At 39.8% G+C, this 25875-nt stretch overlaps 1 long non-coding RNA gene across 1 annotated transcript; it reads right to left on the minus strand.

Annotated features, from left to right (window-relative positions):
• On the minus strand, positions 1 to 25621 carry LOC106698194. The gene is made up of 3 exons (XR_001349473.2): positions 25528 to 25621; positions 958 to 1101; positions 1 to 192 (listed from the first exon to the last, which is right to left on the minus strand). It is a non-coding gene; the product is annotated as an uncharacterized LOC106698194 (long non-coding RNA).
• Between the last annotated feature and the right edge of the window lie 254 nt (positions 25622 to 25875).

The raw sequence follows: 25875 nt of genomic DNA on the forward strand, positions 1-25875 counted from the left end.
ACAACCCAGGCATGTGCTCAGTGCTCAACCACCGAGCCAGGCATGAATAGGCATTTTAAAGAAATGAAAAGCAACATCGTGTCCTTGTAGTTAAAGAAATAACTTTCAAAGCAGCTGTCTGTGAGCTCCTTCCACTCCTGCAGGCTGGCATGGGGAGGGCTCCTGGACCCAATGCGGTGCTTGTAAATGTTTCTGCAAAGAGATAAGAGAGCTTTTTAATTAGGATATTAAATAGTCACAAAGGGAAAAATACAGCCTCCACTGAGCGTCTGTCGCTTCCATGATATTAATTTGCTTTATGTGTTATCTTTTCACAGATATTGCAGAAGTTAATTTCGCCAGACTCCTTTAGCACGTTAAACTATTCAAAATTCAGAATAACTGTACTTCAAGTAAATTAACTTTGGGCGTATTGAGTTTAATATCAAGTTCTTTTTTGCACAAGTATAAAGAGGCAGTGGCCACTTGCAAATTTAAAATTCTACTTCCCTAGTGTGATGTGTCTCCTCCCCCCACCCCCACCCACACAGCGAGGAGTTGCTTCTGGCTTTCTTTTAACTTATGCTAAAAGAGTAAGAAACAACACATATGTTCCTGAAAACAAAACAGCACAGTTAAAGGGAACAAATGTGTTTACTTTAACGTTTCATTGTTCTTTTCTGTGATGTCTTTTTATCTTACAGGCATATGTTTGTGCTGCTCATAGAATAAGAATGTCCTTCTTTAAAGCGTAAAACCAAGCCTAAGTTTGGAAAATCTCTATAGTAGCACAGATTATAACACTCTAACTTGATAAAGACTTTCAAAACCATCAATTTATAAAAGGCAAGAATTTCCCCAGGTATGCTCATGGTTTGCTTAGCTGCTAATAAATGTTTGGTGCGGAAGAGGTCTCACGGTCCAATACGATTAGGAAAGACTTGACTTAAAAAGATAAGTGTGCTTTGCAGGACTTACAAGATTCTTTAACCTGCTAACATGCATGGGGATTCTCGGAGCATCAGATACAGTGTGTGGTATTTCTCAGGTTCTTCCTTGATCAGCAAAGCTTTGCATTGAGCATCTGTATAGCAGATCTCTGGGCCTTCGGTGGGGCAGGAGCTGGGGGGAGCGGGGCAAGAAGGAAGAAAAGGGGGAACATCTGTAACACTCTGAACAAGAAAGGTAATACATTTTTAAAAACTCATAAAAATTCAAATCATCCAAAAAGTTTTCTCTTCTACATTAGATTCATTTGAAAATGTCTCTATGTTGAGATAAGTGTTGCTTTAACTTTATTTATTTAATCTGTGGTTGTTTTGTTTGGGGTTGATTTGGCTAGTTCTCTAGGAAAAACCAGGAGTGCTATATGCATGGAGAAACTTTCACTAGGAGAGTTACTTGCAGTCATTTTTAACACTGAGTTCCCCCCCCCCATTAGGTATAATTGGAGACACAACGGCAGTGTATAACTCACAGGGGTGGAGCAGCTTCGCTTCTGGGAGGGGCCTGGACCTAGAGCCCTATCTCCATGGCTTCCCTGTTGGTCCCTGCGGTGAGTTTGCCTTAAGGATCTCCTGCAAGTCACAAGGTATGGCTGACAAGGTTTGAGACCCGTGTGTGCAGAGACAGTTCTAGAACATGGAAATGGGAGGGAGGGAACTGAAGGGAGAATTGCTTGGCTCGGGGAGTCTTCACTGCCTTAATGGGATAATAATATGTGCTTGATCCCCTTGGGGATGATGGGAATGGGCAAATGGATGACTATAAAATATCCTGCAGTTTGTTTTCCAAGTCTTATTGGCAAATGCAGTACTTGAATCCGTTGAGATGCGTTATTTCTCTTCAGGATGTGTGTGGGAGAACGAGATAAAAGGAATATAGGAAATGTGCAAAAGAGAGATTTTAAAGTAGCGAGGCCTCTATTTGCTCAAGCACAGAAAAGCTTACGCTGCTTTTGGGGACAGAAATGTAGCTTGGAGATCGGAAGCAGACAGTGTTGCCGTATGTGGGGTGCAGAGTTTGGGTTGGGGTGGAAATGGAATGTATATGTAAATTAACGGAGCTGTAAAAACATATTAATATCCAAGGCAAACTTTTTGAGAGGGGAAGGCCATCAGGCGCACCCAACCACTGCAGTTGACATTTTCAGTTATGACAGCACTTACTTCCACGCCATAATCCCAAAGGACTCATTTTTGAATGCATTGAAATTACACATTAGCTTTTTCCATCTTTCCAATTTAGGAAAGAAAGCATTTGAAAAATAAAACAACCTTATTAGAATCTAAACACACCTACATAATGGGAGAAAAAATGATTAATGTTAGTGAGAATAATGAAGTAGAATGGAAAAATGTATAAGAACTTTAAGAAATAACTATTAAGCTTCAGAAATTAATGAAAAAAATGCCAGAGAGAACCAAAGGGGCTGCAGGTTCACCCAAGGTATTGAGAAATGCTTTGAGGTCCTTCAAATGCTTCTCTTCAGTTCAGTGCTGTCTGTGAGGATTTGCCAGTGAACTTCCTGCAAGTTGAAGCTAGTTCTCTTGCTAAAGAAAATAAAAGAACCTGAGAAATATTTTTATACCTTTCTTCATCACAGTTATTTTTTGATATTGCATTCATGCTTAACCTAAACGAGCTTGGAAATGTGAACTCACTCCTGAGAAACCGAAAGAGAGTAGGCTTCAAGGTTGGTTTGATGGAAAGTGTACCAGGGCTGTTAGGGTCACCGCAGGAGGAACTCATGAGGCCAGACGTGGTAAGGGGTTATAAAGGTATTAGGTTGTCTGCATGCCAGATGGCCTGAGCCCCAAAATGGTGCCAGCACGCAGGGATGGGGAATCAGAGGTTTTAAAGGACCCTGGGTAGGCTTTTTTGGGGAAGGAAACTCTCTGGGCTAGTCCAGATCCTGGGAAAATCTGGAGGGGAGAAATAGTGGTCGGCACATGCAGCTCTTTGGCCCTTTGAGTGTGGCTCTTACACAAAATACCACGTGTGGGCGCGCATGTACAGTGCGAAATTGACTTAAAACTTTAAGTTTATTAAGTTAATTTTAGGGAACGTTGTGGAGTGAAAGAAGATGTAGTGTCAAGGATTGAGAAAGGTATGTTGAGATGGTTTGGACATATAGAGAGGATGAACGAAAGGAGATAGATGAAACAAGTATACAAGATAAGTGTGGATGGGAGAGTTGGAAGGGGTCAACCTCAGTGAATGTACCTCAATGAGATTGAGGACGTTTTTAGCAAAGGCCAGCTTAGGAGGACCCTAATTAAGTTAATAACAATGTACCTGCCTATATAGTTTAAGTTTAAAAAATTTGGCTCTCAAAAGAAATTTCAATCTTTGTACTGCTGACTAATGAGTTTGCCAACCACTGGTCTAAGCGAAAGGGAACGTCTGCTGTCAAGTGGTCTAAAGATCATTCCCCGGGGAAGGGGGTGCCCGTTCAATTATTTGATCAGACCTAATAGGCTGCAAATCTTATTTCTCAGGCCTTTCTCTGAAGATTAGCTTTTCTCCTAGCATCAGTGGAACCATCTGCATGCTTTCCTGCTTAAATCAAGAGGGGAAGAGGGAGCACTGTCCTTCGAGGAATGTGACACTGTTCCCGAGGGTCTAGACCAGTGGTTCTCAACCTTCTGGCCCTTTAAATACAGCTCCTCATGTTGTGACCCAACCAAAAAATTATTTTCATTGCTACTTCATAACTAATGTTGCTACTGTTATGAATCGTAATGTAAATATCTGATATGCAGGATGGTCTTAGGCGACCCCTGGGAAAGGGTCGTTCGACCGCCAAAGGGGTTGCGACCCACAGGTTGAGAACTACTGGTCTAGACGGAAATGCATGCATGTAGTTGTGTTATTTCTCAGTGTATTATTCCAGAGAGTGTGTGAGGATGCACGCTCCCATTACTTATGGGACAGTCAGGAAGGCTCATGAGTTTAACCAGTGGGAACAAGTCTATCGCTACTCAAAAGAAAGTTTCCACAATGTGCAGGGTGGATTAGGACATGCATATTGAAGATTAAGAGGCCAACTTGACAAGAATTTTCAAAGCCGTTGAAGGTGATCCAGTTTTGCTAAGTCATTGGAGAATCTGCTTTGATCAGGAGAGCTCAGTAATGCATGGCATTAAAGCTTTGAATAAGAAACAACACTAGGAAACAGCACATCCAATCCTGTTTTCTTTTAAATTCCATATATGTTGATACCAAAAATAATACATGCAACATATATGTATGTTATGAAGAAAAACAATACAGTGAACAGCTGAAATTCAGTCAATTTAAAAACCAGAATGCTATCATTAATACCACTGGGTTTCTCCCTACGTGATGCAATTTTCCCAGCTCTTTCCCAATATACTTAATCTATGGCTTTTCTCTCTTACTTATTTGCACCCACACACAGTCTTAAAACATGGTTTAGTATCATTGTTTCTGAATCTATTAAATATAGTACCATACTATTTATGTTTATGTTGCAAGTTCTATGGCTAACAATGTTCACTAAAGATATATTCTAGAATTTAAGAGCAGCACTATTCACAACAGTCAAAATTGGGCACTATATCCTAATGCTCTCTTGCAGACCAACATTAGAATGCAGCACACATACACATGCAGCAGAATAAACTACAAACACTCTACAACTGCATCCAAAAGTGATTTTGAATCTCCTAATCAAAATATTTAAGTAAAAGTATACCTACTTTATATAAATGGAACTGGATAGTACCAAATATAAAGAGGGGTTATTATTTGGTAATAATGTTAATGTAGAATCCATAAAATTATGACTGTTCCATACTGATTATGATCCAGTATTTTATGGGAACTATTTTGAAAGGCTGTTTTCAGGAATAATGTATGGAGAAAGCCATGGGTTTAAAAAGTTCTCTGGTCAGACAAGTTTCATCCAATCAGAAACTCCTAACTCACTTCTTTTTTGAGTCTCAAGTAAAAAGAAATATTCTTCTCTCTCTTTCTGCAGTAGACAGCAATTGCCCACGCCTTTCCAAATATACTATATACACTTTTTACATCCCTTACATTAATTATTTGAAATGAAACAAAAGTGCTATGTTTAATGTTCTTGTAAACAACAGCACTGAAGGAATGGATAGTGGCTTTGTGTAATACCTTATCTAATACTAGAGGCCCGGTGCACAAAATTCGTGCACGGGGTGGGGGGGGGTCCCCTCAGCCCAGCCTGTACCCTCTCATAATCCTGTACTGCTGGCTCCTAACCTCTCACCTGCCTGATCGCCCCCAACTGCCCCCCCACCCGCCAGCCTGGTCACCTCTCACTGCCCCCCCTGCAGCCTGGCCACCCCACACAACCTGCTGTTTGGTCGTCCCTCACTGCCCCACCCCCCACTGGCCTGGTCACCCCTCACTAACCCACCTGCCAGCCTGGTCGCCCCACACAGCCTGTTCAGTCGCCCCACACAGCCCGTTCAGTCGTCTGTCTGGTTGTTTCGATCGTGATGGCCCTTGGCTCTTTATATATATAAATGAATAAGTCTTGATGCTTGAAAATTGGTGAAAAGACATCCACCTTCTATTCATAGCTCAAATTAGCCTACAAAGCTTAACTAGACTCTATAAATCAATTCAAAAGTAAAATATATTTATTCCACTTGTGCAAAATGATATACCAATTTTTTTTCACCCACAGAAAAAGAAATATACCAGCAAATTCTGCATTTTGCAAAAATTCTCTGTTAATGTAGAGTCCATAAAAATTTGCATGTTATAGAAGAAATTTCCTAAATAGCAGTAATGAACTTGAGGTTCTGGATTGTTTTAGAACAAGAGCTAATTTACAGAAATTAGTAACACGTGCCGTTATGCCAGGCTGTGGTAAATTGTTTCTGTCAAGGTCCAGCAAGGAAATGTGTTTGGTTTTGTGGATTATACATGCTCAGTGGCCACTGCTCAGCCAATGTTGCCTTTGTAGTAGGAAAGCATCCCTAATTAATATGTACACAAATGGGCATGGCTGTGTTCCAATAACTTTACTTAAAAATTACGAGACAGGCAACTAGATTTGGCCCCTGGGCTGTATCCCTGTCCCCTGTTTAGAATGTTTCACTTCTATAATTTTGTTTGACTTAACTGCTTTAACACCTGCCTTAGGTAAGTAATATTTACTTATTCATAAATTATATCTCAGTGACTAGAAAGTCATAAATGCTTATGGTAAAATATTTGAGAAACCCAGAATAGTACAAATAAAGTGAAATTTAATTAGGTGGATGTTATTTATTACTAACAAGATTTACTACAGGAAGGCTCAGCTTTATCCATATGTCATAGACTCAGTGTGTAACGGAGTCGAATTCATGGGCTCCGTCCTCATTTTGACATTAGCTGAAGTGACTCAGATTCACTCGACTAAAGTCAACTCAAAAATAAGTACATGTGTGGCTAAATGGTTAGAGGTTGAGTTGTAGATTCAATTTCCAGTCAAGGGCATTTACCTGGGTTGCAGGTTCAATACCCCAGACCCAGTCAGGGTGAATTCGGGAAGCAGCCAGTCTATGTGTCTCTCTCACATCAATGTGTCTCACTCTCTCTAAAAATCAATGATAAAAATATCTTCGGGTGAGGATTAACAAAAGAAAGAATAGATAATGCAAAAGAAGTACAGGAATGATGACAAAAATGTTACCTGACAGCAAGCAACAACATGATAACTTCCTTTCTTTGAGCTCTTTTTCCATCAGCACAGCCTGGAAATGCCAAATACAAGCCTATTTCTTTTTCAATGAAATTAATAGACATTTGAAAAATGGAAAGAATTAAGTGGATTAGGCAAAATCTTCCAAAGAACTGAGTCATTTCCTTAAACATGTAAGTGTGTGTGAGAGAATCACTCAACTGATTTTTCTCAGTAATGCATGTTCATTAGAAAAAGTACAAAGTAGTGGACAGGTGGTTTTGACTTATCTGCAATGCAGATCTTCTCACTGAGCCCAAGAAGACTAAGTAGTCTTAAATCAATGCAGGGAAAATGATGGCATGTGATATTCGTGGGACTTTTTACATATTTTAAATATATTTTTATTGATTTAAGAGAAGAATAGAGGGAGAGCTAGAAACATCAATGATGACAATCATCGATCGGCTGCCTCCTGCACGCCCCACACTGGGGATCGAGCCCACAACCCAGGCATGTGCCCTGACCAGTAATTAAACCATGACCTCCTAATTCATAGGTCTACACTCAGCCACTTAGCCACACAGGCCAGGTTTCATGGAACTCTTTATATTCTTTTGTCCCTAAAAAACCAAGCCAGGTGTGCCATTTCACCATCACTCTCTATTCACTGAAGGGTCTAAATAATACAAGGTCACGGGCTCCAAAATGGCCTTTAGTGATTTTGGTTCACTTTTATAATACAAAGTTGTTGTTTTTTCTCAACCAAGACCACCACCAAGTTTGATTTTACTGTAATTCTCTATGCCTGCCTTAGAAAATGATTGGTTTTAAAGTAATGAATGTCACACTCCAGATCAAGCTTTTCTGGAAATGCCAGCTTTAAGACTCCATCTTAATTAGATAACAATGAAGTTGTGCTCTCCCTTCTCCATTTGCTTAATTAAAAGCTAAGTAATGGCTTTTCAATGAGTCTAATTAGTTGGAAGCCTTCTGTTCTTGCAAAGTCCTTATCCCAATATAGCTAACAAATAAACGTTTAATAGTTTTCCATTTATCTATAGGGGAAAAGCACATGTATTGTCTTTTGGAATGGCAGCCGGTCTTCTATATCTCCAAACCACATTTACGGCTCCCTGGAGGCCCAGTGAGACTCAAAAGCCAAGTATAACCTGTCAGGTCGAGTATTTCTTTTCACACTATTGTACACCCAACAGCTATTGCTATAGACCAGTGATCGGCAAACTCAGTCAACAGAGCCAAATATCAACAGTACAATGATTGGAATTTCTTTTGAGAGCCAAATTTTTTAAACTTAAACTATATAGGTAGGTACATTGTTATTAACTTAATTAGGGTACTCCTAAGCTGGCCTTTGCTAAAAACATCCTCAATCTGAGGGGTCGACCTCAGCGAACGTACCCCCACTTCTTCTAACGCCACTTCTTCAAAATAGACTCGCCCAGGCTGAAAACTGACTTCTGCGCATGGGCCATGAAGTTTCAATCGCACTGTACGTGCGCACCCGCACGTGGTATTTTGTGGAAGAGCCACACTCAAGGGGCCAAAGGGCCACATGTGGCTCGGGAGCCGCGGTTTGCCGACCACTGCTATAGATGGACTGGGTGAACTCTCCTCTATTAGAAACTCATGGAAATCCAGAAGAGGCATGAAAAAGCTTACAATTTGCTTGTTATAATAATGCCAGTTAACATTATTTTGGGCCTGGTACCATTCTGTACATTCTACATACAGTAATGTATTTATGTCTCACAATAACTATATGGGGGGATATATCTTAGGTGAAAAACTGAGTCGTCATTACATAATTTGATCAAAGTGATATAACAAGGAAGTATCAAAGTTTGGAATTTAAAACTATGACTACTCCAGATATCATCTGTTATAATGAGATCATGCAAATGTAATACGCCAAGCAATTTGGAAAGTAATAGAAGAATACATAAAAATTCAATATCTAAACTATTTTCATAAGTTCTAATACTTTGGAAAGGAGAACACAATGTCTGTTCCATTTAGCAATTTCTATTTTTGGAGTATTTGCCCTTGTTTGGTGAAAGCAGAGGGTAGTATTTATTAAAAAGTGAACACCTATAAATAGAAAATGATTTATGCAAGCCTTGGTAACCACAAAGCAAAAAACCCACCTATATCAGATATACAAAAGATAAATAAAAAAGAATGAAAGCATCCAATTATAGGAAACCATCAAATCACAAAGCAACCAGAAAACAATAAACCAAATGGCAATAGTAAGTCCATTCCTGTCAACAATTACTTTAAATGTAAATGGAGTAAGTTATCTAAACAAACCTGGCTGTTGCTGGTGAGATGCTAGTATTGGATGGAAAGTAAAGGAGAATTTTGAGATTTGAGGATCATTTTCTGCAAAGGGCCAGGTGGCTCTTTACCTGAGCTCCCCCTGACTCTCTATGTACACTGACTAGCCAGGATCCTCATGGATCCTTATCGGGAACTCAAGAGTGGTCCATGGGTTCACTATGACATTTCTGTTCCACTTTGTGTCCATGACTTATTTGGAGGTACATTGTATGTACTAAGAGAGCAAGAACAGTCAATGGATCACCTTTGAACTGTGTGGTTTGATTGGTTGGTTGATTGTTTCACTTTTCAACAATTAATTAGACTCTCTGGGAATTCACAGTTAAGTAAGGAGTGACTTTTTACCTGGAAAATCATACTCTCATTGGTGAAAAAATATATCAACAACTATTTAGTATATGGCTTTTCTGTATCTCACCAAAAAAAGAGACTTGAATTACTGAATATAAATGATGACAATATCCATGCTAAAATGAAAGCATATATAGCAGTGATGGCGAACCTTTTGATCTCAGCGTGTCAGCATTTTGAAAAACCCTAACTTAACTCTGGTGCCGTGTCACATATAGAAATTTTTTGATATTTGCAACCATAGTAAAACAAAGACTTATATTTTTGATATTTATTTTATATATTTAAATGCCATTTAACAAAGAAAAATCAACCAAAAAAATGAGTTCGCGTGTCACCTCTGACACGCGTGTCATAGGTTCGCCATCACTGATATATAGGCTAATGGAAGTGATTTTAAAACAAGGAGATAAGAGGGAAGCTCCAAATAAGTGGGCAAACTCATTAGTCAACAGAGCCAAATATCAACAGTACTTCTTCAAAATAGACTCGCCCAGGCCGAAAACTGACTTCTGCGCATGGGCCATGAAGTTTCAATCGCACTGTACGTGCGCCTGCACGTGGTATTTTGTGGAAGAGCCACACTCAAGGGGCCAAAGAGCCCCATGTGGCTCGCGAGCCGCAGTTTGCCGACCACAGCTCTAAACTGTCCTGTGGAAGACATGGTGTTTGCCTGGTCGGTAGGCTGGGGAAGATTTTTCAAGAAGGCATAGCACATGCAAAGGTTGAAGGTTCCTGATGTGTTTGAAGACCTTCAAAGAGGCCCATGCACCTTTAATCTAGAGGGCAGAGTAGCTGGACGTGACCTTCTAGAGACAGTAGGAATGAAGTGAGGAAGAGACTTGTTCTTTGTGCTAAGTGTATGGGCTTTACCTGGAGTAGATGAGCAACAATGGGAGGGTTCTGGGCAGAGCCAGTATTCCCAGCTTTGACTTTAGAATGATCGCTCTGAGATCAGGATGGGCCAATGTTACCCCAGCTATAGTCCCTTTCCCTTCACCATCCCAAGCGTGAAAAGGGTAAAGTGTCCAGGTTCTCAGGGCCTTGCCCTGGATCTGCATGCACATGGAGTGAAACCATGTAGCTCTAGCTCATTTATTTGTTTGTTAAAAACACTTGCTTTTTAACTTCCATCCATTTTTCACTTTGATTCTACTTGACCATGACACGTGGTGTGTCATTTTTGGAACTCTGTAATTACAGGGCCAGTCACTGATTTGATGAATCCATTGTCACATAGTTGAGGTCATCTGCTCTTCAGTGATAATGGTAGTTATTAACTTCTCTAAAAATCCCAAATTGTAAGACAGCAAACATGCATTCATCATAATTCTATATTTCCATCATTTTTTTCTCAGTTTCACAAGCTAGTAATAGGAAGAAACTACAGGATCAAAATTAAGAAATAGATGCATGACTCCAATTTTGAGCAAGTATAATCTTTAGAGTTGCTTCCCTAGTTATTTTGAAATATTAGACAAATTAGTACAGCTCTCTGGCTAACGTAACCATACAGACAGTCTTAAACTCAAATGTGCCTGTAACTACCATGGCAAATCTAATTTTTGTTGAGAAGATAAAGTATAGGCAAATCAGGTTTATATATCTTTAATCTTGAAAGTAAAGAAAACTATAAGCATCTAGCTAAGCCTTCAGCCAACAAGATTACCTTTATAGAGGTAGCTGATAAATGCTCTAAGGCAGGGGTGGGCAAACTTTTTGACTCGAGGGCCACAATGGGTTCTTAAACTGGACCGGAGGGCCAGAACAAAAGCATGGATGGAGTGTTTGTGTGAACTAATATAAATTCAAAGTAAACATCATTACATAAAAGGGTACGGTCTTTTTTTTTTTTTTAGTTTTATTCATTTCAAACGGGCCGGATCCGGCCTGCGGGCCGTAGTTTGCCCACGGCTTCTCTAAGGGAATAACTCACTAAGGAAGACTAGTGTGAGTTAGAGAAGGCTGTAGGGAAGCAGAAGGTCATAAAAAATAGAAATAAATGTTTTCTTAGGACCAGAAATGTTTTAAATTATACTTTTGTTACTTTCAAAGCACAGGCTAACTCAAACACTAGACCACAATCCCCCCAAAAATGTCCTTATGGGATTTGTTTCAGTTGATACAAATATTTTATTTATATCATCATATTATTGAAATGTTAAATATATTATTTCTCAGTGTTCATTCAGTACATTGAAGTTTAAGAAATCCTCTTAGAATGAATGAAAAAGAGAACATGTTTTCTTAATTACTTTTTCACACCCACTAGCACACACAGACACATATGCCTGCACTACACATATCTCTAATCTCTTCCGTGTTATTATAATGCCATTCACATAATTCATTTCTTAAATGAGCCAGATGCCCAAATTGGAACTGTGGCTTTGCCACTAAGTAGCATCATTTCAGGTAACATCATTTTATATCCTGGGAAAAGAACTCGTTAGTGTTAAGTAGATGGATTTCAATTTTCCACATAAAATGAGTCATGGTAAATAATTATTTTAAAAAATAGAAAACTTTGATAGTCAACAAGATTAGATTCAATGCCTCGATATATTTTCCGGACCCTTCACAATTGGCAGGCCCCTTCATTACAGCCTCCTCCCCTATTATTTTAACCATGTCAACTATTTTTTAACGAACAAGCCATGGAATTTCAAGCTCTCCCTTCTTGTGAAATGCCTGCTGATGTATTTGGAATTCCCATTCATGCTTAGGATTCCATTCATTTAACCCTCTTCTGAGGTTTTCTTTCATACTCCTGTGAACTGTGACATTTTGCTTTTATAGGTATAATGTGACATATATTGCATTATAATTGATGGGACATGTGTTCCCGGAAGTCAGGAAATATACATGATTGGGGCAAAAGTAAGTTTACAATTGTGAGTACACAAAACACAGATCATCGTATTATTATTTATGAATTGTATTATATTCCATAAGAACTGTAGACCCACTTTAGCCCATCCCTGCACATATCTGAATTCTTACAATGAAAGCACATTCTCACTCAACTACATAAAAGAGTGAGCTGCCCACTAGGTTTTCCTTCCATATTGATTCAGCTAAAATCTTTTCTTTTCTTTTTTTTTAAATATATTTTATTGATTTTTTACAAAGAGGAAGGGAGAGGGATAGAGAGTTAGAAACATCAACGAGAGAGAAACATCGATCAGCTGCCCTTTGCACACCCCCTACTGGGGATGTGCCCGCAACCAAGGTACATGCCCCTAACTGGAATCGAACCCGGGACCCTTCAGTCCGCAGGCCAACGTTCTATCCACTGAGCCAAACCAGTTAGGGCCAGCTGGAATCTTTTCTTAAGCCAGATAATCACAATACACTATTTCACTACAAACCTTTGAAAATAAATGGTTAAATGAGCTTGTGAAATCTGAGACAAATGAATTACTTTCTTTATGCTAAATCTAAGCATTGAAAATGAGCTAAAAGAAAGCGTAGACGTCTTTTATGAAGCTAGATCTTTTTGCTACCACCAATTTTGTACATATATATCTTACCTAATAATAGACAAACATGTAAATTGACCGTCCCTCCGCTATGCTCACCAGCCAATCAGGAGAGTATGCACATTAACCCAACTAAGATGGCGGTTAATTTGCATACGTTGGCGCGAAGCGGCAGAGCGAAGACTGAAGGCTCCGGCCGGAGCGAAGGCCTGGGTCCCCGGTACTGGAGGAAAACCGGTACTGGCAGCCAGGGGAAGGAAAGGCCTATTGCACAAGTCTCTTCGTGCAACAGGCCTCTAGTATATATATAATTGTTGATAGTATTTCAGAAGCTAGATTTTGAAGATCTAAACTAAAATCATTATTTTCTTCCTTATGGAGTAAAGAGATTTGCCTAACCAGAAATGGCATCACATCAAACTTAAAATAGATGCCAGACACAGAGGTCTGAATAGCTCTCTTCCTATTCAAAGGCACATATTTTTGCCTGCTGGTTTCTCTTGTAATTTGTCTATTGAAAATAGAATGTGTCCTGTAAGAGGGAAAAGGCAACACGGAGAGCATCATCTCCTACAGAGGCCTGACATCTGCTAACAACAATGCTCTGAATTAGACTCTGTTCAAATTGATTGTGTAATCTTTGTTCCAGATACGTCATGACAGTGCGTTATTTTGATATGGAAGGTCATTCTGTACATGTTAGATTACATGAAGCTTTTGGAATGAAACATCATTAGGAAGATGACATTGTTCTTTGCATTGGCTTTTTGGGACAGACACAGGTCTGTGTAGCTGGAAAAGAAAGAGGGTGTAAAGAGCACACAGAACACGGTGAGTTCTACAGGGAGTTTCAAAGGCAGCCGGACCCCTTGCATTCTTCAAAGGCCGAGGAGCATTGTCATGCATAAAAGCAATAAAAAATTCAAAAGGGTTTATGCGTGAATTAGTTTCACCAACAGGAAAACTTTAATTTGGAAAAAAATTAAATGTCTCTCTCCAAGCAATTGGGTAGGCCAGTAAGAATGATGTATCCTCCACTTTTCAAAGTATGAAAACAATGACAATTGGTATTCTTTCCTTAGGCATTTATGAGAGCAGTTGAATTGTTAGTAACGGGCCAGCAATTTGTACATGTCTATCCAAAATGGCATGAAATATTTGGATACATTTGTTATCAGGATCAAGGTCCACTACTAAAATTAAAAAAAAATACACAAACACAAAAACTGTCTTTTTCCCCAATAATGCCATTTAAAAGAATTTAAATATTCCACCTTAGGAAATAAATTAGAAAAGAATATCAAAATGTTCTGCTTCCTTCTCTTCTTGTAAATTAAACCTGAAATGTTAACTGTGTTAATAATTTATCACTAAAGGGCAAACTTGTTATCAATCTGAGCCATGAAATAGAAATGGTAGGGCTCAAAAAATTATTAAAACTAAAATAATGTCAGAGTAGATGAGTAATTCAGTAAACAAATACCCATTTAAAATGAAAAAGTTCATATTTGCTTAATGAAATGAATAGTTCCTATCTTTCATATAAAATTATCTTGATCATGCCACATAGTAACATGCTATTAATTTGATGGTGGTTTAATCAAGTGTCTCTATTTTTCCACAAACTAGATAAACTCCTCATCTTTAAAAAATCAGCTACGTTAAATTATGTTAATTGAAAGACAACTTTCCAAAAATTTGATATTTAATCAAATGAGCATTCATCTCATTGGGTGCACATGGCAGTCCAAGAAAATTGTGCCGCTGAAAACTCTGCTGTATATTTCAAATCTTTTCATGGACCGCGCGAGTCTGCAGTCTATTTTCCCCTGCTCCTGTTGGCGCTACATGAGAGAGCTATTTGAACACAGAATGGGGGTGGAAGAAATTAATCCACCCTACCAGGGTTAGCCTATCAACAGGGCTTAAGTACAGTTGTGAACATCATGGTGTCTTTGATTTATGATGTTTGCTGCAGTGTCTGAGTTGTTGCCCTGGAAAATATTCCCTCCCTAAAGTCTGACTAATATTATGGATCAATCTCTCTCTTTTGTACCATTCAATCTTGTACACTAAGCAGACAAAGTGTTTCCTTTTCAAACATAGGCGGCAAAGACGGGCTTAGCGGTGATGAATGAGATAGGAATCACAGGTGATTTTCCTGTTCCTTTCCCTTCCATTGCAAGCCTTTTAAACATGTTCTCCACTTTAATAGACTAGATGTCTTAACCACAGTAAGGCGCACACACACAGCTTTAACATCTGCCTTCCTCTGGTTTGTTAACATGGGAGTATTTCCTAGCAGAAAGTTGAAGTGGAGGAAGTCAGTTGTGGTCATCTTTTGATAAGACTCACGTTAGCATCCACACACACAAGCACACACGTGCACAGTGCTGTGAGAGTTATTCCAACACAAAAAGTAACGCAAGTTATAATTAAAGATAGTTTATGAGTCTACCACTCAGAATACGTCTTCAGATGATTGTAGGTCAATTACCGGAAGACATCTCAAAAGCATATTAGACATGCTTACATCTTTATGTTTTAATGGGAATAAGAAGTCTCAGGAAACTGAGGTGACTTGCTCTTAGTTATTCAGAATAATAGGGTCTTAAATTGAGGTCTCCTGAATGTTCCCACTCATCCAATGGATCTCTTATCATGCAAACAATACAGGCTGGGGTGAAAGTAGGTTTACAGTTGTCTGTATGAAAAACAATACAATAATTCATAAATAACCACACAAGAATAAGTGCTGTGTTTCCCATATTCACAACTGTAAACTTACTTTAGCTCCACCTTGTATTGGTAATTCTTTTTTTGGATTATTCTCTAGAGCCATTTTAGCAGACAAACAATCCTAGTTTATACATATTATTATTCTCTAGGCTTTTCTGTTTTTCTCTTTTGCCAAAATGATACTACTTAACTTCATACTCTACTTACTCATCAGCCTTGGCTGTGTGACCTCCTTACGGCACTAAATTATTTCCCACAATTAAATTGATTGCATATTTATTGACAAAACATATGCATAGTAGATGTACTTTACTAACATAGTTAGAACTAAACACATAGACTCTGAAATATTCTAGACTAAATTATTATGAAGTCTCTTCTTGCTAAAACTTTGAAATTTAATCTATATGTTTGTCTTAGGCTACCAGTGCTATTATTATTATGTATAGATTAATTCTGAGATTCTGAAAATAGTCTGTGCTATCGGATACTAATCCAACTGACTGAACAATTATAAATGTTAATGACTGGGTTAAAATAATTTTTCTCCTATTGTTATTTCATGCCTAAAATATGCAATGTTTGGGTTTATGTTTCTATAAATGGCACACACACTCACACACAAGAGTCTTTATAGCAGACCCTAAAATGACCTTGTGCATTTCAAAGAATGTTTTCCAATGGAAAGAAAAGTTTAAGTCTTTTATGTAGTCCAATCTTAAACAGCTTATTGATCAACGTCAACAGGTGGAGCCAAGACAAATGGTCTTAATCTGCACCCTTGTAAATAAATACGTTCATCATGGGGAGACAATTCTTCCAATGAATCAAAAAAATCAATATGAGTTTTTTTACTCAATCATTTCGAGTCCCAGCCCATGCCAGAAAGTCTAAGGGGATCTTCTAGGGTCTGTTTGGAAAAGTCTAGGTTCTATATTTTGCCTGGAACTACTTATAGAGAGCTATCATTGCAATTTTTAGAAAATAACTGTGGTTACTTGGGCCAGTGTCAAGGTAACACTTTCCAAAATAAAACGACCACGGAGATTTGCACGTCCCAGAGATATTTGAAGTTGATGGAGTCTGTGGTTACTTAAAGATCAGCTGCTCTTATTGGATTAAGTGGCATTGGGTTATGATCTGGATACACTAATTATGAACCTTCTGAAGGCACTCCTCTCATTCACATGACCTAACATGGCATTATTTCTGACCTCTCTTCATCCCAGTCATTCTTCCCAGGGAAGAAGGATGTTTGGACTTTTAAAACGACCACCTCCTATTGCATATTAGTCATTGGATTGTGATTGACAGGCACAGGATACAGTGACATCCTTCCTGTCTGTTGTCAAATGGGTGATGCATATACTTACTGTGGCATATGTCAAGCCCTTACTAAGCGGTAAGCGGTCACTAAATTATTATCATTAGGGCACTTGCCCCAGTTGCAGGCTCGATCCCAAGTAAGAGGCCTGCAGGAGGCAGCCAATCCATGATTCTCTCTCATCATGGATGTTTGTCCCTCTCTCCCTCTTCCTTCCTCTCTGAAATCAATAAAAAAAATGAGAAGTTTTCTCCCTAACTCAGAGAGAACAGCTTGCAGTCAAAGCAAATATAAATGATGATCCTCACACACAGGAAAAAAACAAAACACAGAGATTGTGATAGAAGTCTGTGCGCTCTATCAGAGATTACCTTCATCTGATGGAAGCAGAAACTGAAAAACAGTGGCTTCTATGGAGTAGAAGCATGTTTTTCTCTCACGTAAAAGACGTCAAGCAGTCGGCTGCCCAGGGCTAGGACAGCCAGCACACGTGCTATTAAAAACTCCGTCTCCTAGTTTCCCCTGCACCATTACTTGTCCTTTCCAATTGGCTTTTATATCCCCACAAAGAGAAGAGGAAAAGCAGAAAGAATTGTCATCTGGATTAGCCGCCTTCTAGAGCTTCCTGGGCCATTGAAGGGACTTCCGCTTACATAACACTGGCTAAAGCTTAATCACACCAGTACCTCCATCTGCAAGTGAGGTTGGGAAATATAGTTTGTTTTTATCTATTTTATTTTATTTTTTAAATTACAGTTTACATTCAGTATTATTTTGGATAGCACAGTGGTTAAACAATCATATACATCACAGTGTTCCCTCAATATTTCCAGTACCCACTTGGCACCATACATAGTTATTACACTATTATTTCCTATGCTGTACTTTACATCTATGATGATTTTGTATAAACTACCAATCTGTACTTCTCAATCTCTTCACCTTTTCACCCAGTCCCCAAACCCCCTTCCTTCTAGCAACCATCAATCTGTTCTCTTATCTATGAGACTATTTCTATTTGGTTTGTTCTTTAGATTTCACATACAAGTGAAATCATATGGTGTTTGTCTGATTTATTTCATTTAGCATACAACCCTCTAGGTCAGTGGTTCTCAACCTGTGGGTCACGACCCCTTTGGGAGTCGAACAACCCTTTCACAGGGGTCGCCTAAGACCATCAGTAAACACATATATAATTACATATTGTTTTTGTAATTAATCACTGTGCTTTAATTATGTTCAATTTGTAACAATGAAATTGGGAGTCACCACAACATGAGGAACTGTATTAAAGGGTCTCGGCATTAGGAAGGTTGAGAACCACTGCTCTAGGTCCAACCATGCTGTCACAAATAAGATTTTAATCTTTCTTATGACCGAGTAATATTCTATTGTGTATATCTACCACCACTTTTTTATCCACTCGTCTACTGATGGGCACTTGGGTTGCTTCCATATCTCAGCTATTGTAAATAGTCTATAATGTCTATATTGTTTAACACAGTTTACACGTTGTAAATCCTACACAATTTTAGCTTGTTTTCTACTAACCTTAAGTAAAACTAGATAGAAGTCTTTGTTCTGGTGGTAAAGTCTTTTGAAATAACTTTATTTGTAATACCTCAGGATATCTAGAAATCTACTGGAAAATAATAATTAAAAGCTATGTTGAGTATTTTCACTTAATAAAATGTCTTCCCATTTACTCTCAATAGTTTGGCCCTACCTAGATTACGGCTTCTGTTATGTGTCAATTTCTCCTTTTATCTGGACTTTTAGACTTTAGATGCTAAACATGTGTCAAGAAAATGAAGAAATTAAACTATTTGGCTTTTCTCATTCACTGTATTCCATTTGTCTCACAAGTAATAACAATAACTGAACAGAAGTCATAAATGTGAACACCAGTTTGTATTAACTAACGTAGGAAATGCCTTACTTTTTGCACTGATGTTCAGTAGGCCTAAGTTTTTCTGTGACACGGTCACCTAACATTTTCCATCATTCTTTGCAATGAATCGCGGTCACTTAAGTGGTTTTCTTTAAAACTAACTATGAGAACAGATGGTCCAGACAAGTATAAAGCTCAGCTGCCTATTCCATAACAACTGCGCGGCCTTCAGCGACGCGGGGAATCTTGGCAGCCAGGAAATGTTTATTGTTTTGGAAAGAGGGTGGGTCAGGATGGGATTTCACTTTCACTCTTTCCTAAAGGAAAATATTCATCCAACAGACTTGGTGTGACATATCAGAACTGCCCTCTCCCTTTGTCAACACTCAAGACAGGGACTGGCTAAGGCAACGGGAAAGGTGGCAAGAAAATAAACTGTCTCCCAACCAGGCAGATGCAAATTATAGTTGAAGTGTGCTGAGAAGGATGGCTGGAGGCCAATGGCTTGGTGGATGGACAGAGGTTGCTTAAAGGGCACCGAGCGAAGGCTATGGCCTGTGAAATTCCAAAGTGACACGATTGGCATGGTGACACAGATCGAGGGTATGACCAGGCTCTCACAAAGATTGCTTATGCTCCGTGCCAACCAAACTGTTCTTTCATTTCTACTTCAAAGCCTCCATGCAGCGTGGAATTTGAGTTACTCCTCAACATGGCCCAAGCCATCAGCCGAAACACCACCTCCAGCTAAAGACAAAATGGGTTGGGTGGGAGAGAGCCAGGTTGTCAGGCAAAGCACAGAAAACAAGAGGATGGTTGTCATGCACACACAAGTCTGTGTCTTCGCCTTTGATAAGAGTTTCTATAGATTGAGTCATTTCCCTTATAGACGTAGATTGCTCTTACAGGAGGATGACTTCCGCTTGGTTTTCAGAGCTCCTCTAGAGTAAAAATTATATTTTAGAAACAATCAGCCTAAAGTAATTCTTATGCCAAAGAAGCCTATTTGGGGGTGACAAGTTCTGCTCCCCTTCGGCTGGCATGAGGCAGTTTAAAAGGACTCACGTAATCGCTTAGGTTACTGTATCGCGCAATTGTATTTCATTACAAAATAAAATCCACTTACTTGGAGGGAGGCGGTTGTAGAGTGGAATGCGAAATACTAGTAGAGAATGTTGCATTTACAAATAGAAAATAGAACAATTCTCTAAGTTGCTTTTTAGGTGAATTAGTACAAGGCCAATGTTAGCAAACTGAAAAAAATGCAAGGTTGGCATTGAAGTAGAAATCCAATCATGTGTCGCAGAAATGCACTTGATCAAGTGGTTTTTATCAAGTAAATCCTAATGGAATATTCAAGCAAGTTCACCCCCCAAAAAGCGAATTTCATCTTCTAAGAACTGGACTATGTAATAACTTTTCGTCGACTCAGCCACTGCACAGTGGGCATTAGGAGAGTTCATTATGTAAAAGGGCCCCGTCATGATCCCAGGAGCCTGGCCACCTGCACTGAACCTGCTGAAAACTAAACAGGCCTGCCCAGGGCATAGTCTTCAGACTCTATTTCATCATCCATGTCCACTCATGGGCAAAACTGTTAAATGAGGGGACTACCTATATGACTTTGTGTGAAATATTATTTTATTAGGTAAAGGCAATAGTCATGATTTAATCCTGCCATTCAGAGCTTAGATTAACGTTCAAAGGATGTGTGGCTTCCCACAAGACATAGGCAACCCATTATGACAAGGCCCCTGAGAGAGTTCTGCTTACTGAGAGAGTCCAGGTATCTTGGTGCTAAGGACATTAAAAAGCCCCTTCCCCAATCCTTTCCAAGATTTTCAGGAGATATGGATGGACAACAGCATGTCAGAGATGCAGCTGGTGGGGCCCTCAACCTCGCTCACCATGGCATAGGGCAGACCAGTCTTTCTCATCCTTGGCCACTCATTGTCACCTATGGACACCTGATGTCCATGCCCGGAGAGTTTGACTGACTTGGTCTTCGGTGTGTCGTGGGCATGGAAGTTTTGAAAACTCTCTAAGTGACTGTACTGAGCAGTCACAGTTGAAAATCGTGGGTCTAGATCGATCCAGCAATTTTAAAAATATATATATATTTTTTATTGGTTTCAGAAAGGAAGGGAGAAGGAGCGAGAGAGATAGAAACATCAATGATTAGAGGGAGTCATTGATTGGCTGCCTCCTGCACCCCCCCTATTGGGGATCGAGCCCACAACCCGGGCATGTACCCTTGACTGGAATCGAACCCGGGACCCTTCAGTCTGCAGGCCGACGCTCTATCCACTGAGCCAAACCAGCCAGGGCGATCCAGTGATTCTTAACCATCTCTGGTCATAAGGGTCCCCAGGTTACTTGATAAAACGTGTGTATAATCAGGTACCCGGGTGATTTGCAGGAGGGCCTTGGATACTTTTTGGAAAAAGCCAAAAAAAACAACAAAAAACAACAGAATTCTTGTCTTGACTTATTTGGTTAAGCCCTGGGCTTGTCACCTGGTGACAGCAGCTTCAGCTATGTGAAAGTTCACGCCGGATACATAATTCTTAATTCTGACAGTTCCCAACATTCATGGAAACAAAAACTTTCACAGAAGCTTCTATACAGTTGTGTCGCCACATGCAATGCCAAGGGCGATTCCAAATTCCCACAAGTCAGGCAAGTCTCCGGCCAAGAGAAAAACAGACAGCACTCAGAGAATTCAAGGAGAATTCTTTTGGTGGATTCTTTTTGCTTTAACATACAAAATTTTATTTTAGAAATGTATTATGTCTATGGCCAGCAATTCCACTCTCAGATATTTCTCCTAGAGAAACCAAAACACTTGTGCAAAAATATTTATAGCAGTTTTATTCACAATAACCCAATGCTGGAAATCACCTAAATGTCTGTCAACGGGTGAACGGACAAATACAATGAAGTATATTCACACTATGGATGACTTCTCAGACTAAAATTAAAACAAAAACATACATGTGCCCTGGCCGGTGTGGCTCAATTGGTTGGGTGTTGACCCATGCACGCACACACACACACACACACACACACACATATATTAGAGTTCCAATAATATTATACATATGGAATTCTAGTTCTATGGCATCTAGGTCCTTAAAATCTGTTCCTAAGAGAACATCTAATTGTAATTGCAGGGCTCTTTTATTCCTGGACACCCCTTCTTTGTTTGCAAGTGTCAGTCATAGCGATTTGCACTTGACATAATTTAATAACAGTTTGCTATGATAATGACCAGGCTTTCTCTCCCTCTCCCAGATCCACCAAAGAGGGAAAGAGACAGCTGATGAAATCCTGGCCAGGCAGCATTTAAATTATTACTGTCCTTTTAAAGTCACTGTGTGGTTTGAAGATGCTTTTAGACATTTCCCTTCAAGGAACAAAGGCTTTTCTATCAAAAATACTGAGACCACCAGGACTTCAGAGCCATCTCAAGCAAAGCCAGTTAGGAATCTCTAAAGACCTCTGCAGATAGAAGCTCGGTGGGAAAATTCCTGGAGAGAGCTGGAGAAGCTGGAGGATGCAGGCTTCCCAGGCAGCTGCAGAGCTGGGGAAAGGTTTTCCTCCTTGCTCAGGAGCTAATACTTTTAACTAAGTGGGGCACCGCGAATGCGGCTCTGTCGGGTGGTACTTTCGATCCCAGTTATTCCTGTATTGGGCATTCTGTGATTTCCTCATTCCATTTTCTTACTTAAAATTGAAAATCAAAATTGTAACCAGCAGAGGGCGGAAGATATTGCATTTCAAAGTGCTGAAAGTAGTATTCCAGGCACTAAGGCAATCTCCCCAAGCAAACTAGCAAGGTGGAAATGCATGGTTATGCAATGTAACTTTTCTACGTCTCCCCATGGTGCCTTTTCATGCTGAACACAGTCCCTTTGTCAGACTTCCTCTCTCTCTAGAGCAGAGGTTCTCAACCTGTGGGTCGCGACCCCTTTGGGGGTCGAATGACCTTTTCACAGGGGTCGCCTAAGACCATCCTGCATATCAGATATTTACATTACAATTCATAACAGTAGCAACATTACAGTTATGAAGTAGCCACAAAAATAATTTTATGGTGGGGTCACAACATGAGGAACTGTATTTAAAGGGCCAGAAGGTTGAGAACCGCTGCTCTAGAGCCTCTGCAGGATTCAGGGCACGGCGTTTTCCATAAACATCCAAAAGTTGTGGTGGTTTGGTGTGGCAGACACCTCTGTTTGCCGTCACAGCACCCAGACCTGCGTGCTTCCCTGAGAACTAGAGCTCAAGTAATTGGTCAAGAGCAGGGAGACATCACGGACTCAAACATAAGAGTCCCTAATGCTGTTCACTCACAGGATGAGATATGATTGGCCTAAAGCAGCCATGGGCAAACTACGGCCCGCGGGCCGGATCCGGCCCATTTGAAATGAATAAAACTAAAAAAAAAAAAAAAAAGACCGTACCCTTTTATGTAATGATGTTTACTTTGAATTTATATTAGTTCACACAAACACTCCATCCATGCTTTTGTTCCGGCCCTCCGGTCCAGTTTAAGAACCCATTGTGGCCCTCGAGTCAAAAAGTTTGCCCACCCCTGCACTAGACACTGCTGCTGCTGGAATGCTTTTGTTTTTCTCCTGAAAGGGATAGACTCATTTAACATGACTTTTAATTTCCTCTCGCTTCCTCTTTTCTCTTCTCTGGAAGGAGGTTGCAATAATTGAGTCACAGTAGTCATCGGGTAAATAGGAGGGAATATGGACAAGAGCCAACATGAAAAGAAGGCTTCATAGAAACAAGGGAAAAACCCCAGTCTTAATCAGTCTTCAATGAGAGGAGCTTGAGTACATTTGGGTTTGGGTTCAGCCATTCAGTCAGATGTTTATGTGACCATAGAAACCCACTGCATTGCTTTCGACTTCGGTTTTCTCGCCTGTAAAATTGGGATAACCAAGTAGGTATCCCTGAGTGGGAAGGATTATGTAAATTCAGTAAATTGGCTGAACTCCGAAAAACACAGTGAAGAAAGGGCCTTTAACACTGTCTAGTGCGTCTTCCTTATTTTTTCCCTTTATTTATCATTACATTTGTCTCTAAGGACAATAGTATCTTTTTAGTTGGTAGAAATCCCCGTCAATTATGAAAATAAAAACCACACCAAGAAACAAGCAAGTAGATATATGAATACCTGCCCCTGCTCCCCCAGCACACACATACTGTCAGGCCTGGTCTGTAATATGCAGTTATAAGGCAAAACTGTAGCCATTCCAACCCTCTTTAAACCAGAACAACTCCGTTTTTAGCTGTTTTACATTTAAACTCCTAGGGAAAATGTCATTTCCATAAATGTTTCTGCAGCTAGAAACATGTGGAATCTAAAGGATTATGTAGCACCTTCATATAACACATCACCTAAGCCAGATACTTTTGAGAATGCTGAGAAGTAGTAGAAAAATTATAATGAGGCATTATGGTAACCCAGGACTGCCCCAGGTAGACTAAGAATGTGGTCCTCCAAGGTTGAAATGTGAATGCTAGAAACCTACCTTACAGCACCTTAAAAAGTGGGAGAAAAATGTGTCTGCTTTTCTCTATTAACTTTTCACATACCCACCCTTAAAGTTGCTGTCCATGGCTGATAATGTGGATACGTGATAGTAGATCCCCAGGCACCTTCCTGGCCCAAAATGGTTGCTTGTGCACCAGCCATCGTGTTTACGTTGGAAAGAACGAACACCTTGCCTGCTTCCTTTAAAGACACAGCATAGCAGTTGCACATAGCACCCCTGCTTACATCTCATTCATCAGAACTAATTATAATACCACATCGAGCTACAAGAAAGCGATTCTCTCGGTATAAATGAAGCAAAGACAACACGAGTGGAACCGAGCATTTTCTGCTACCGCGACATGTAGCATTAGGTACGTGAATGGGCCAGATGTCAATTCAGACATTACACACTCAGAGAAACTGTCAGATAAGAAATTTCAGTTTAATTCTTGCATCACTTTTCAATGTTTGCTTTAACACTTTTTGCTACTTTCATGTAGTGAGCACTCAGTTGATAGTAAGTACTATTGAAATACGGTCCTTTTTTGTTCAAGAAGCTTGAAATACTTGTGATGAGAGAAATTAGCACAGTAAGTGCAATGAAGAAGACGAAGGCGCACACACACACACACACACACAGATTGTAACAGGTATCCTAAATGCTCCAGGGATGAGATTATATAATGTGCCCAGACAAAATAAGCTTCCGGTAGCCCTCAGACGTTATTTGGAATTTATAGACACTTGCTTTGGTTACAAGGAGAAGAAAGGGGCAGGCACTTCAAAAGGGGGTGATAAGCAAAAGTGAGCCAAATAGTAGACAAGAAGCAACTAGGAGCACAAGTTACTTGGGTTACTTGCGAAGGAGAGGTGGAGGTGGAGGTGGAGGTGGAGGGGAGAGGAATGCATGGAGACAGCAGACTTTGATTCGCCTACTTGTCCCTGTTGGCGGAGCTTTAGCATATATCTGCATAAATCATGCATCCATTTGTGCTCATTCTGGGCATCCAAATGGAGAAAAAGAATTTATCAAATACATAAATTCAGGACAAGATCCCTAAAGTTTTTTGTTTTGTTTTTTAACCAATGAAATACTATGCCCATTATTATACAAATGACCTCATGGACCATAATCTCACACAAATTCTTCAGGTAAACTATTCTCACCTCCTGTTTTGGGAGACTTCAGTGTCTTCAAAGAAGTGTTCTGAGGTGAAGGAAAAGGGCGATGGTGTTTCTGAGATCAACCTTAGATTCTTCTATGCCTTTGCCAGGCAGTGTGTCAGATCGAACACGTTTTGTAAAAAATTTCTCAAGATGTGGTTGGAGCTACTGATTTTGTAGAGGAAGTGCACAGGGAGAACTCCCACATGTACGATAAGAATAGTTACTGCAATCCTCTCAGTCTTCTTGCTCAGCCTGCCAAAATCAGGAAGCTCCAAGAAATAAAGACATTTAAAGACAAATATCTCTTCTTCTCCTTCTCCTTCTCCTCCTTCTCCTCCTCCTCTCTCT

This window comes from Myotis lucifugus, unplaced genomic scaffold (assembly GCF_000147115.1).
Source record: "Myotis lucifugus unplaced genomic scaffold, Myoluc2.0 scaffold_146, whole genome shotgun sequence".
In the NCBI taxonomy this organism is placed as follows: Eukaryota; Metazoa; Chordata; class Mammalia; order Chiroptera; family Vespertilionidae; genus Myotis; species Myotis lucifugus.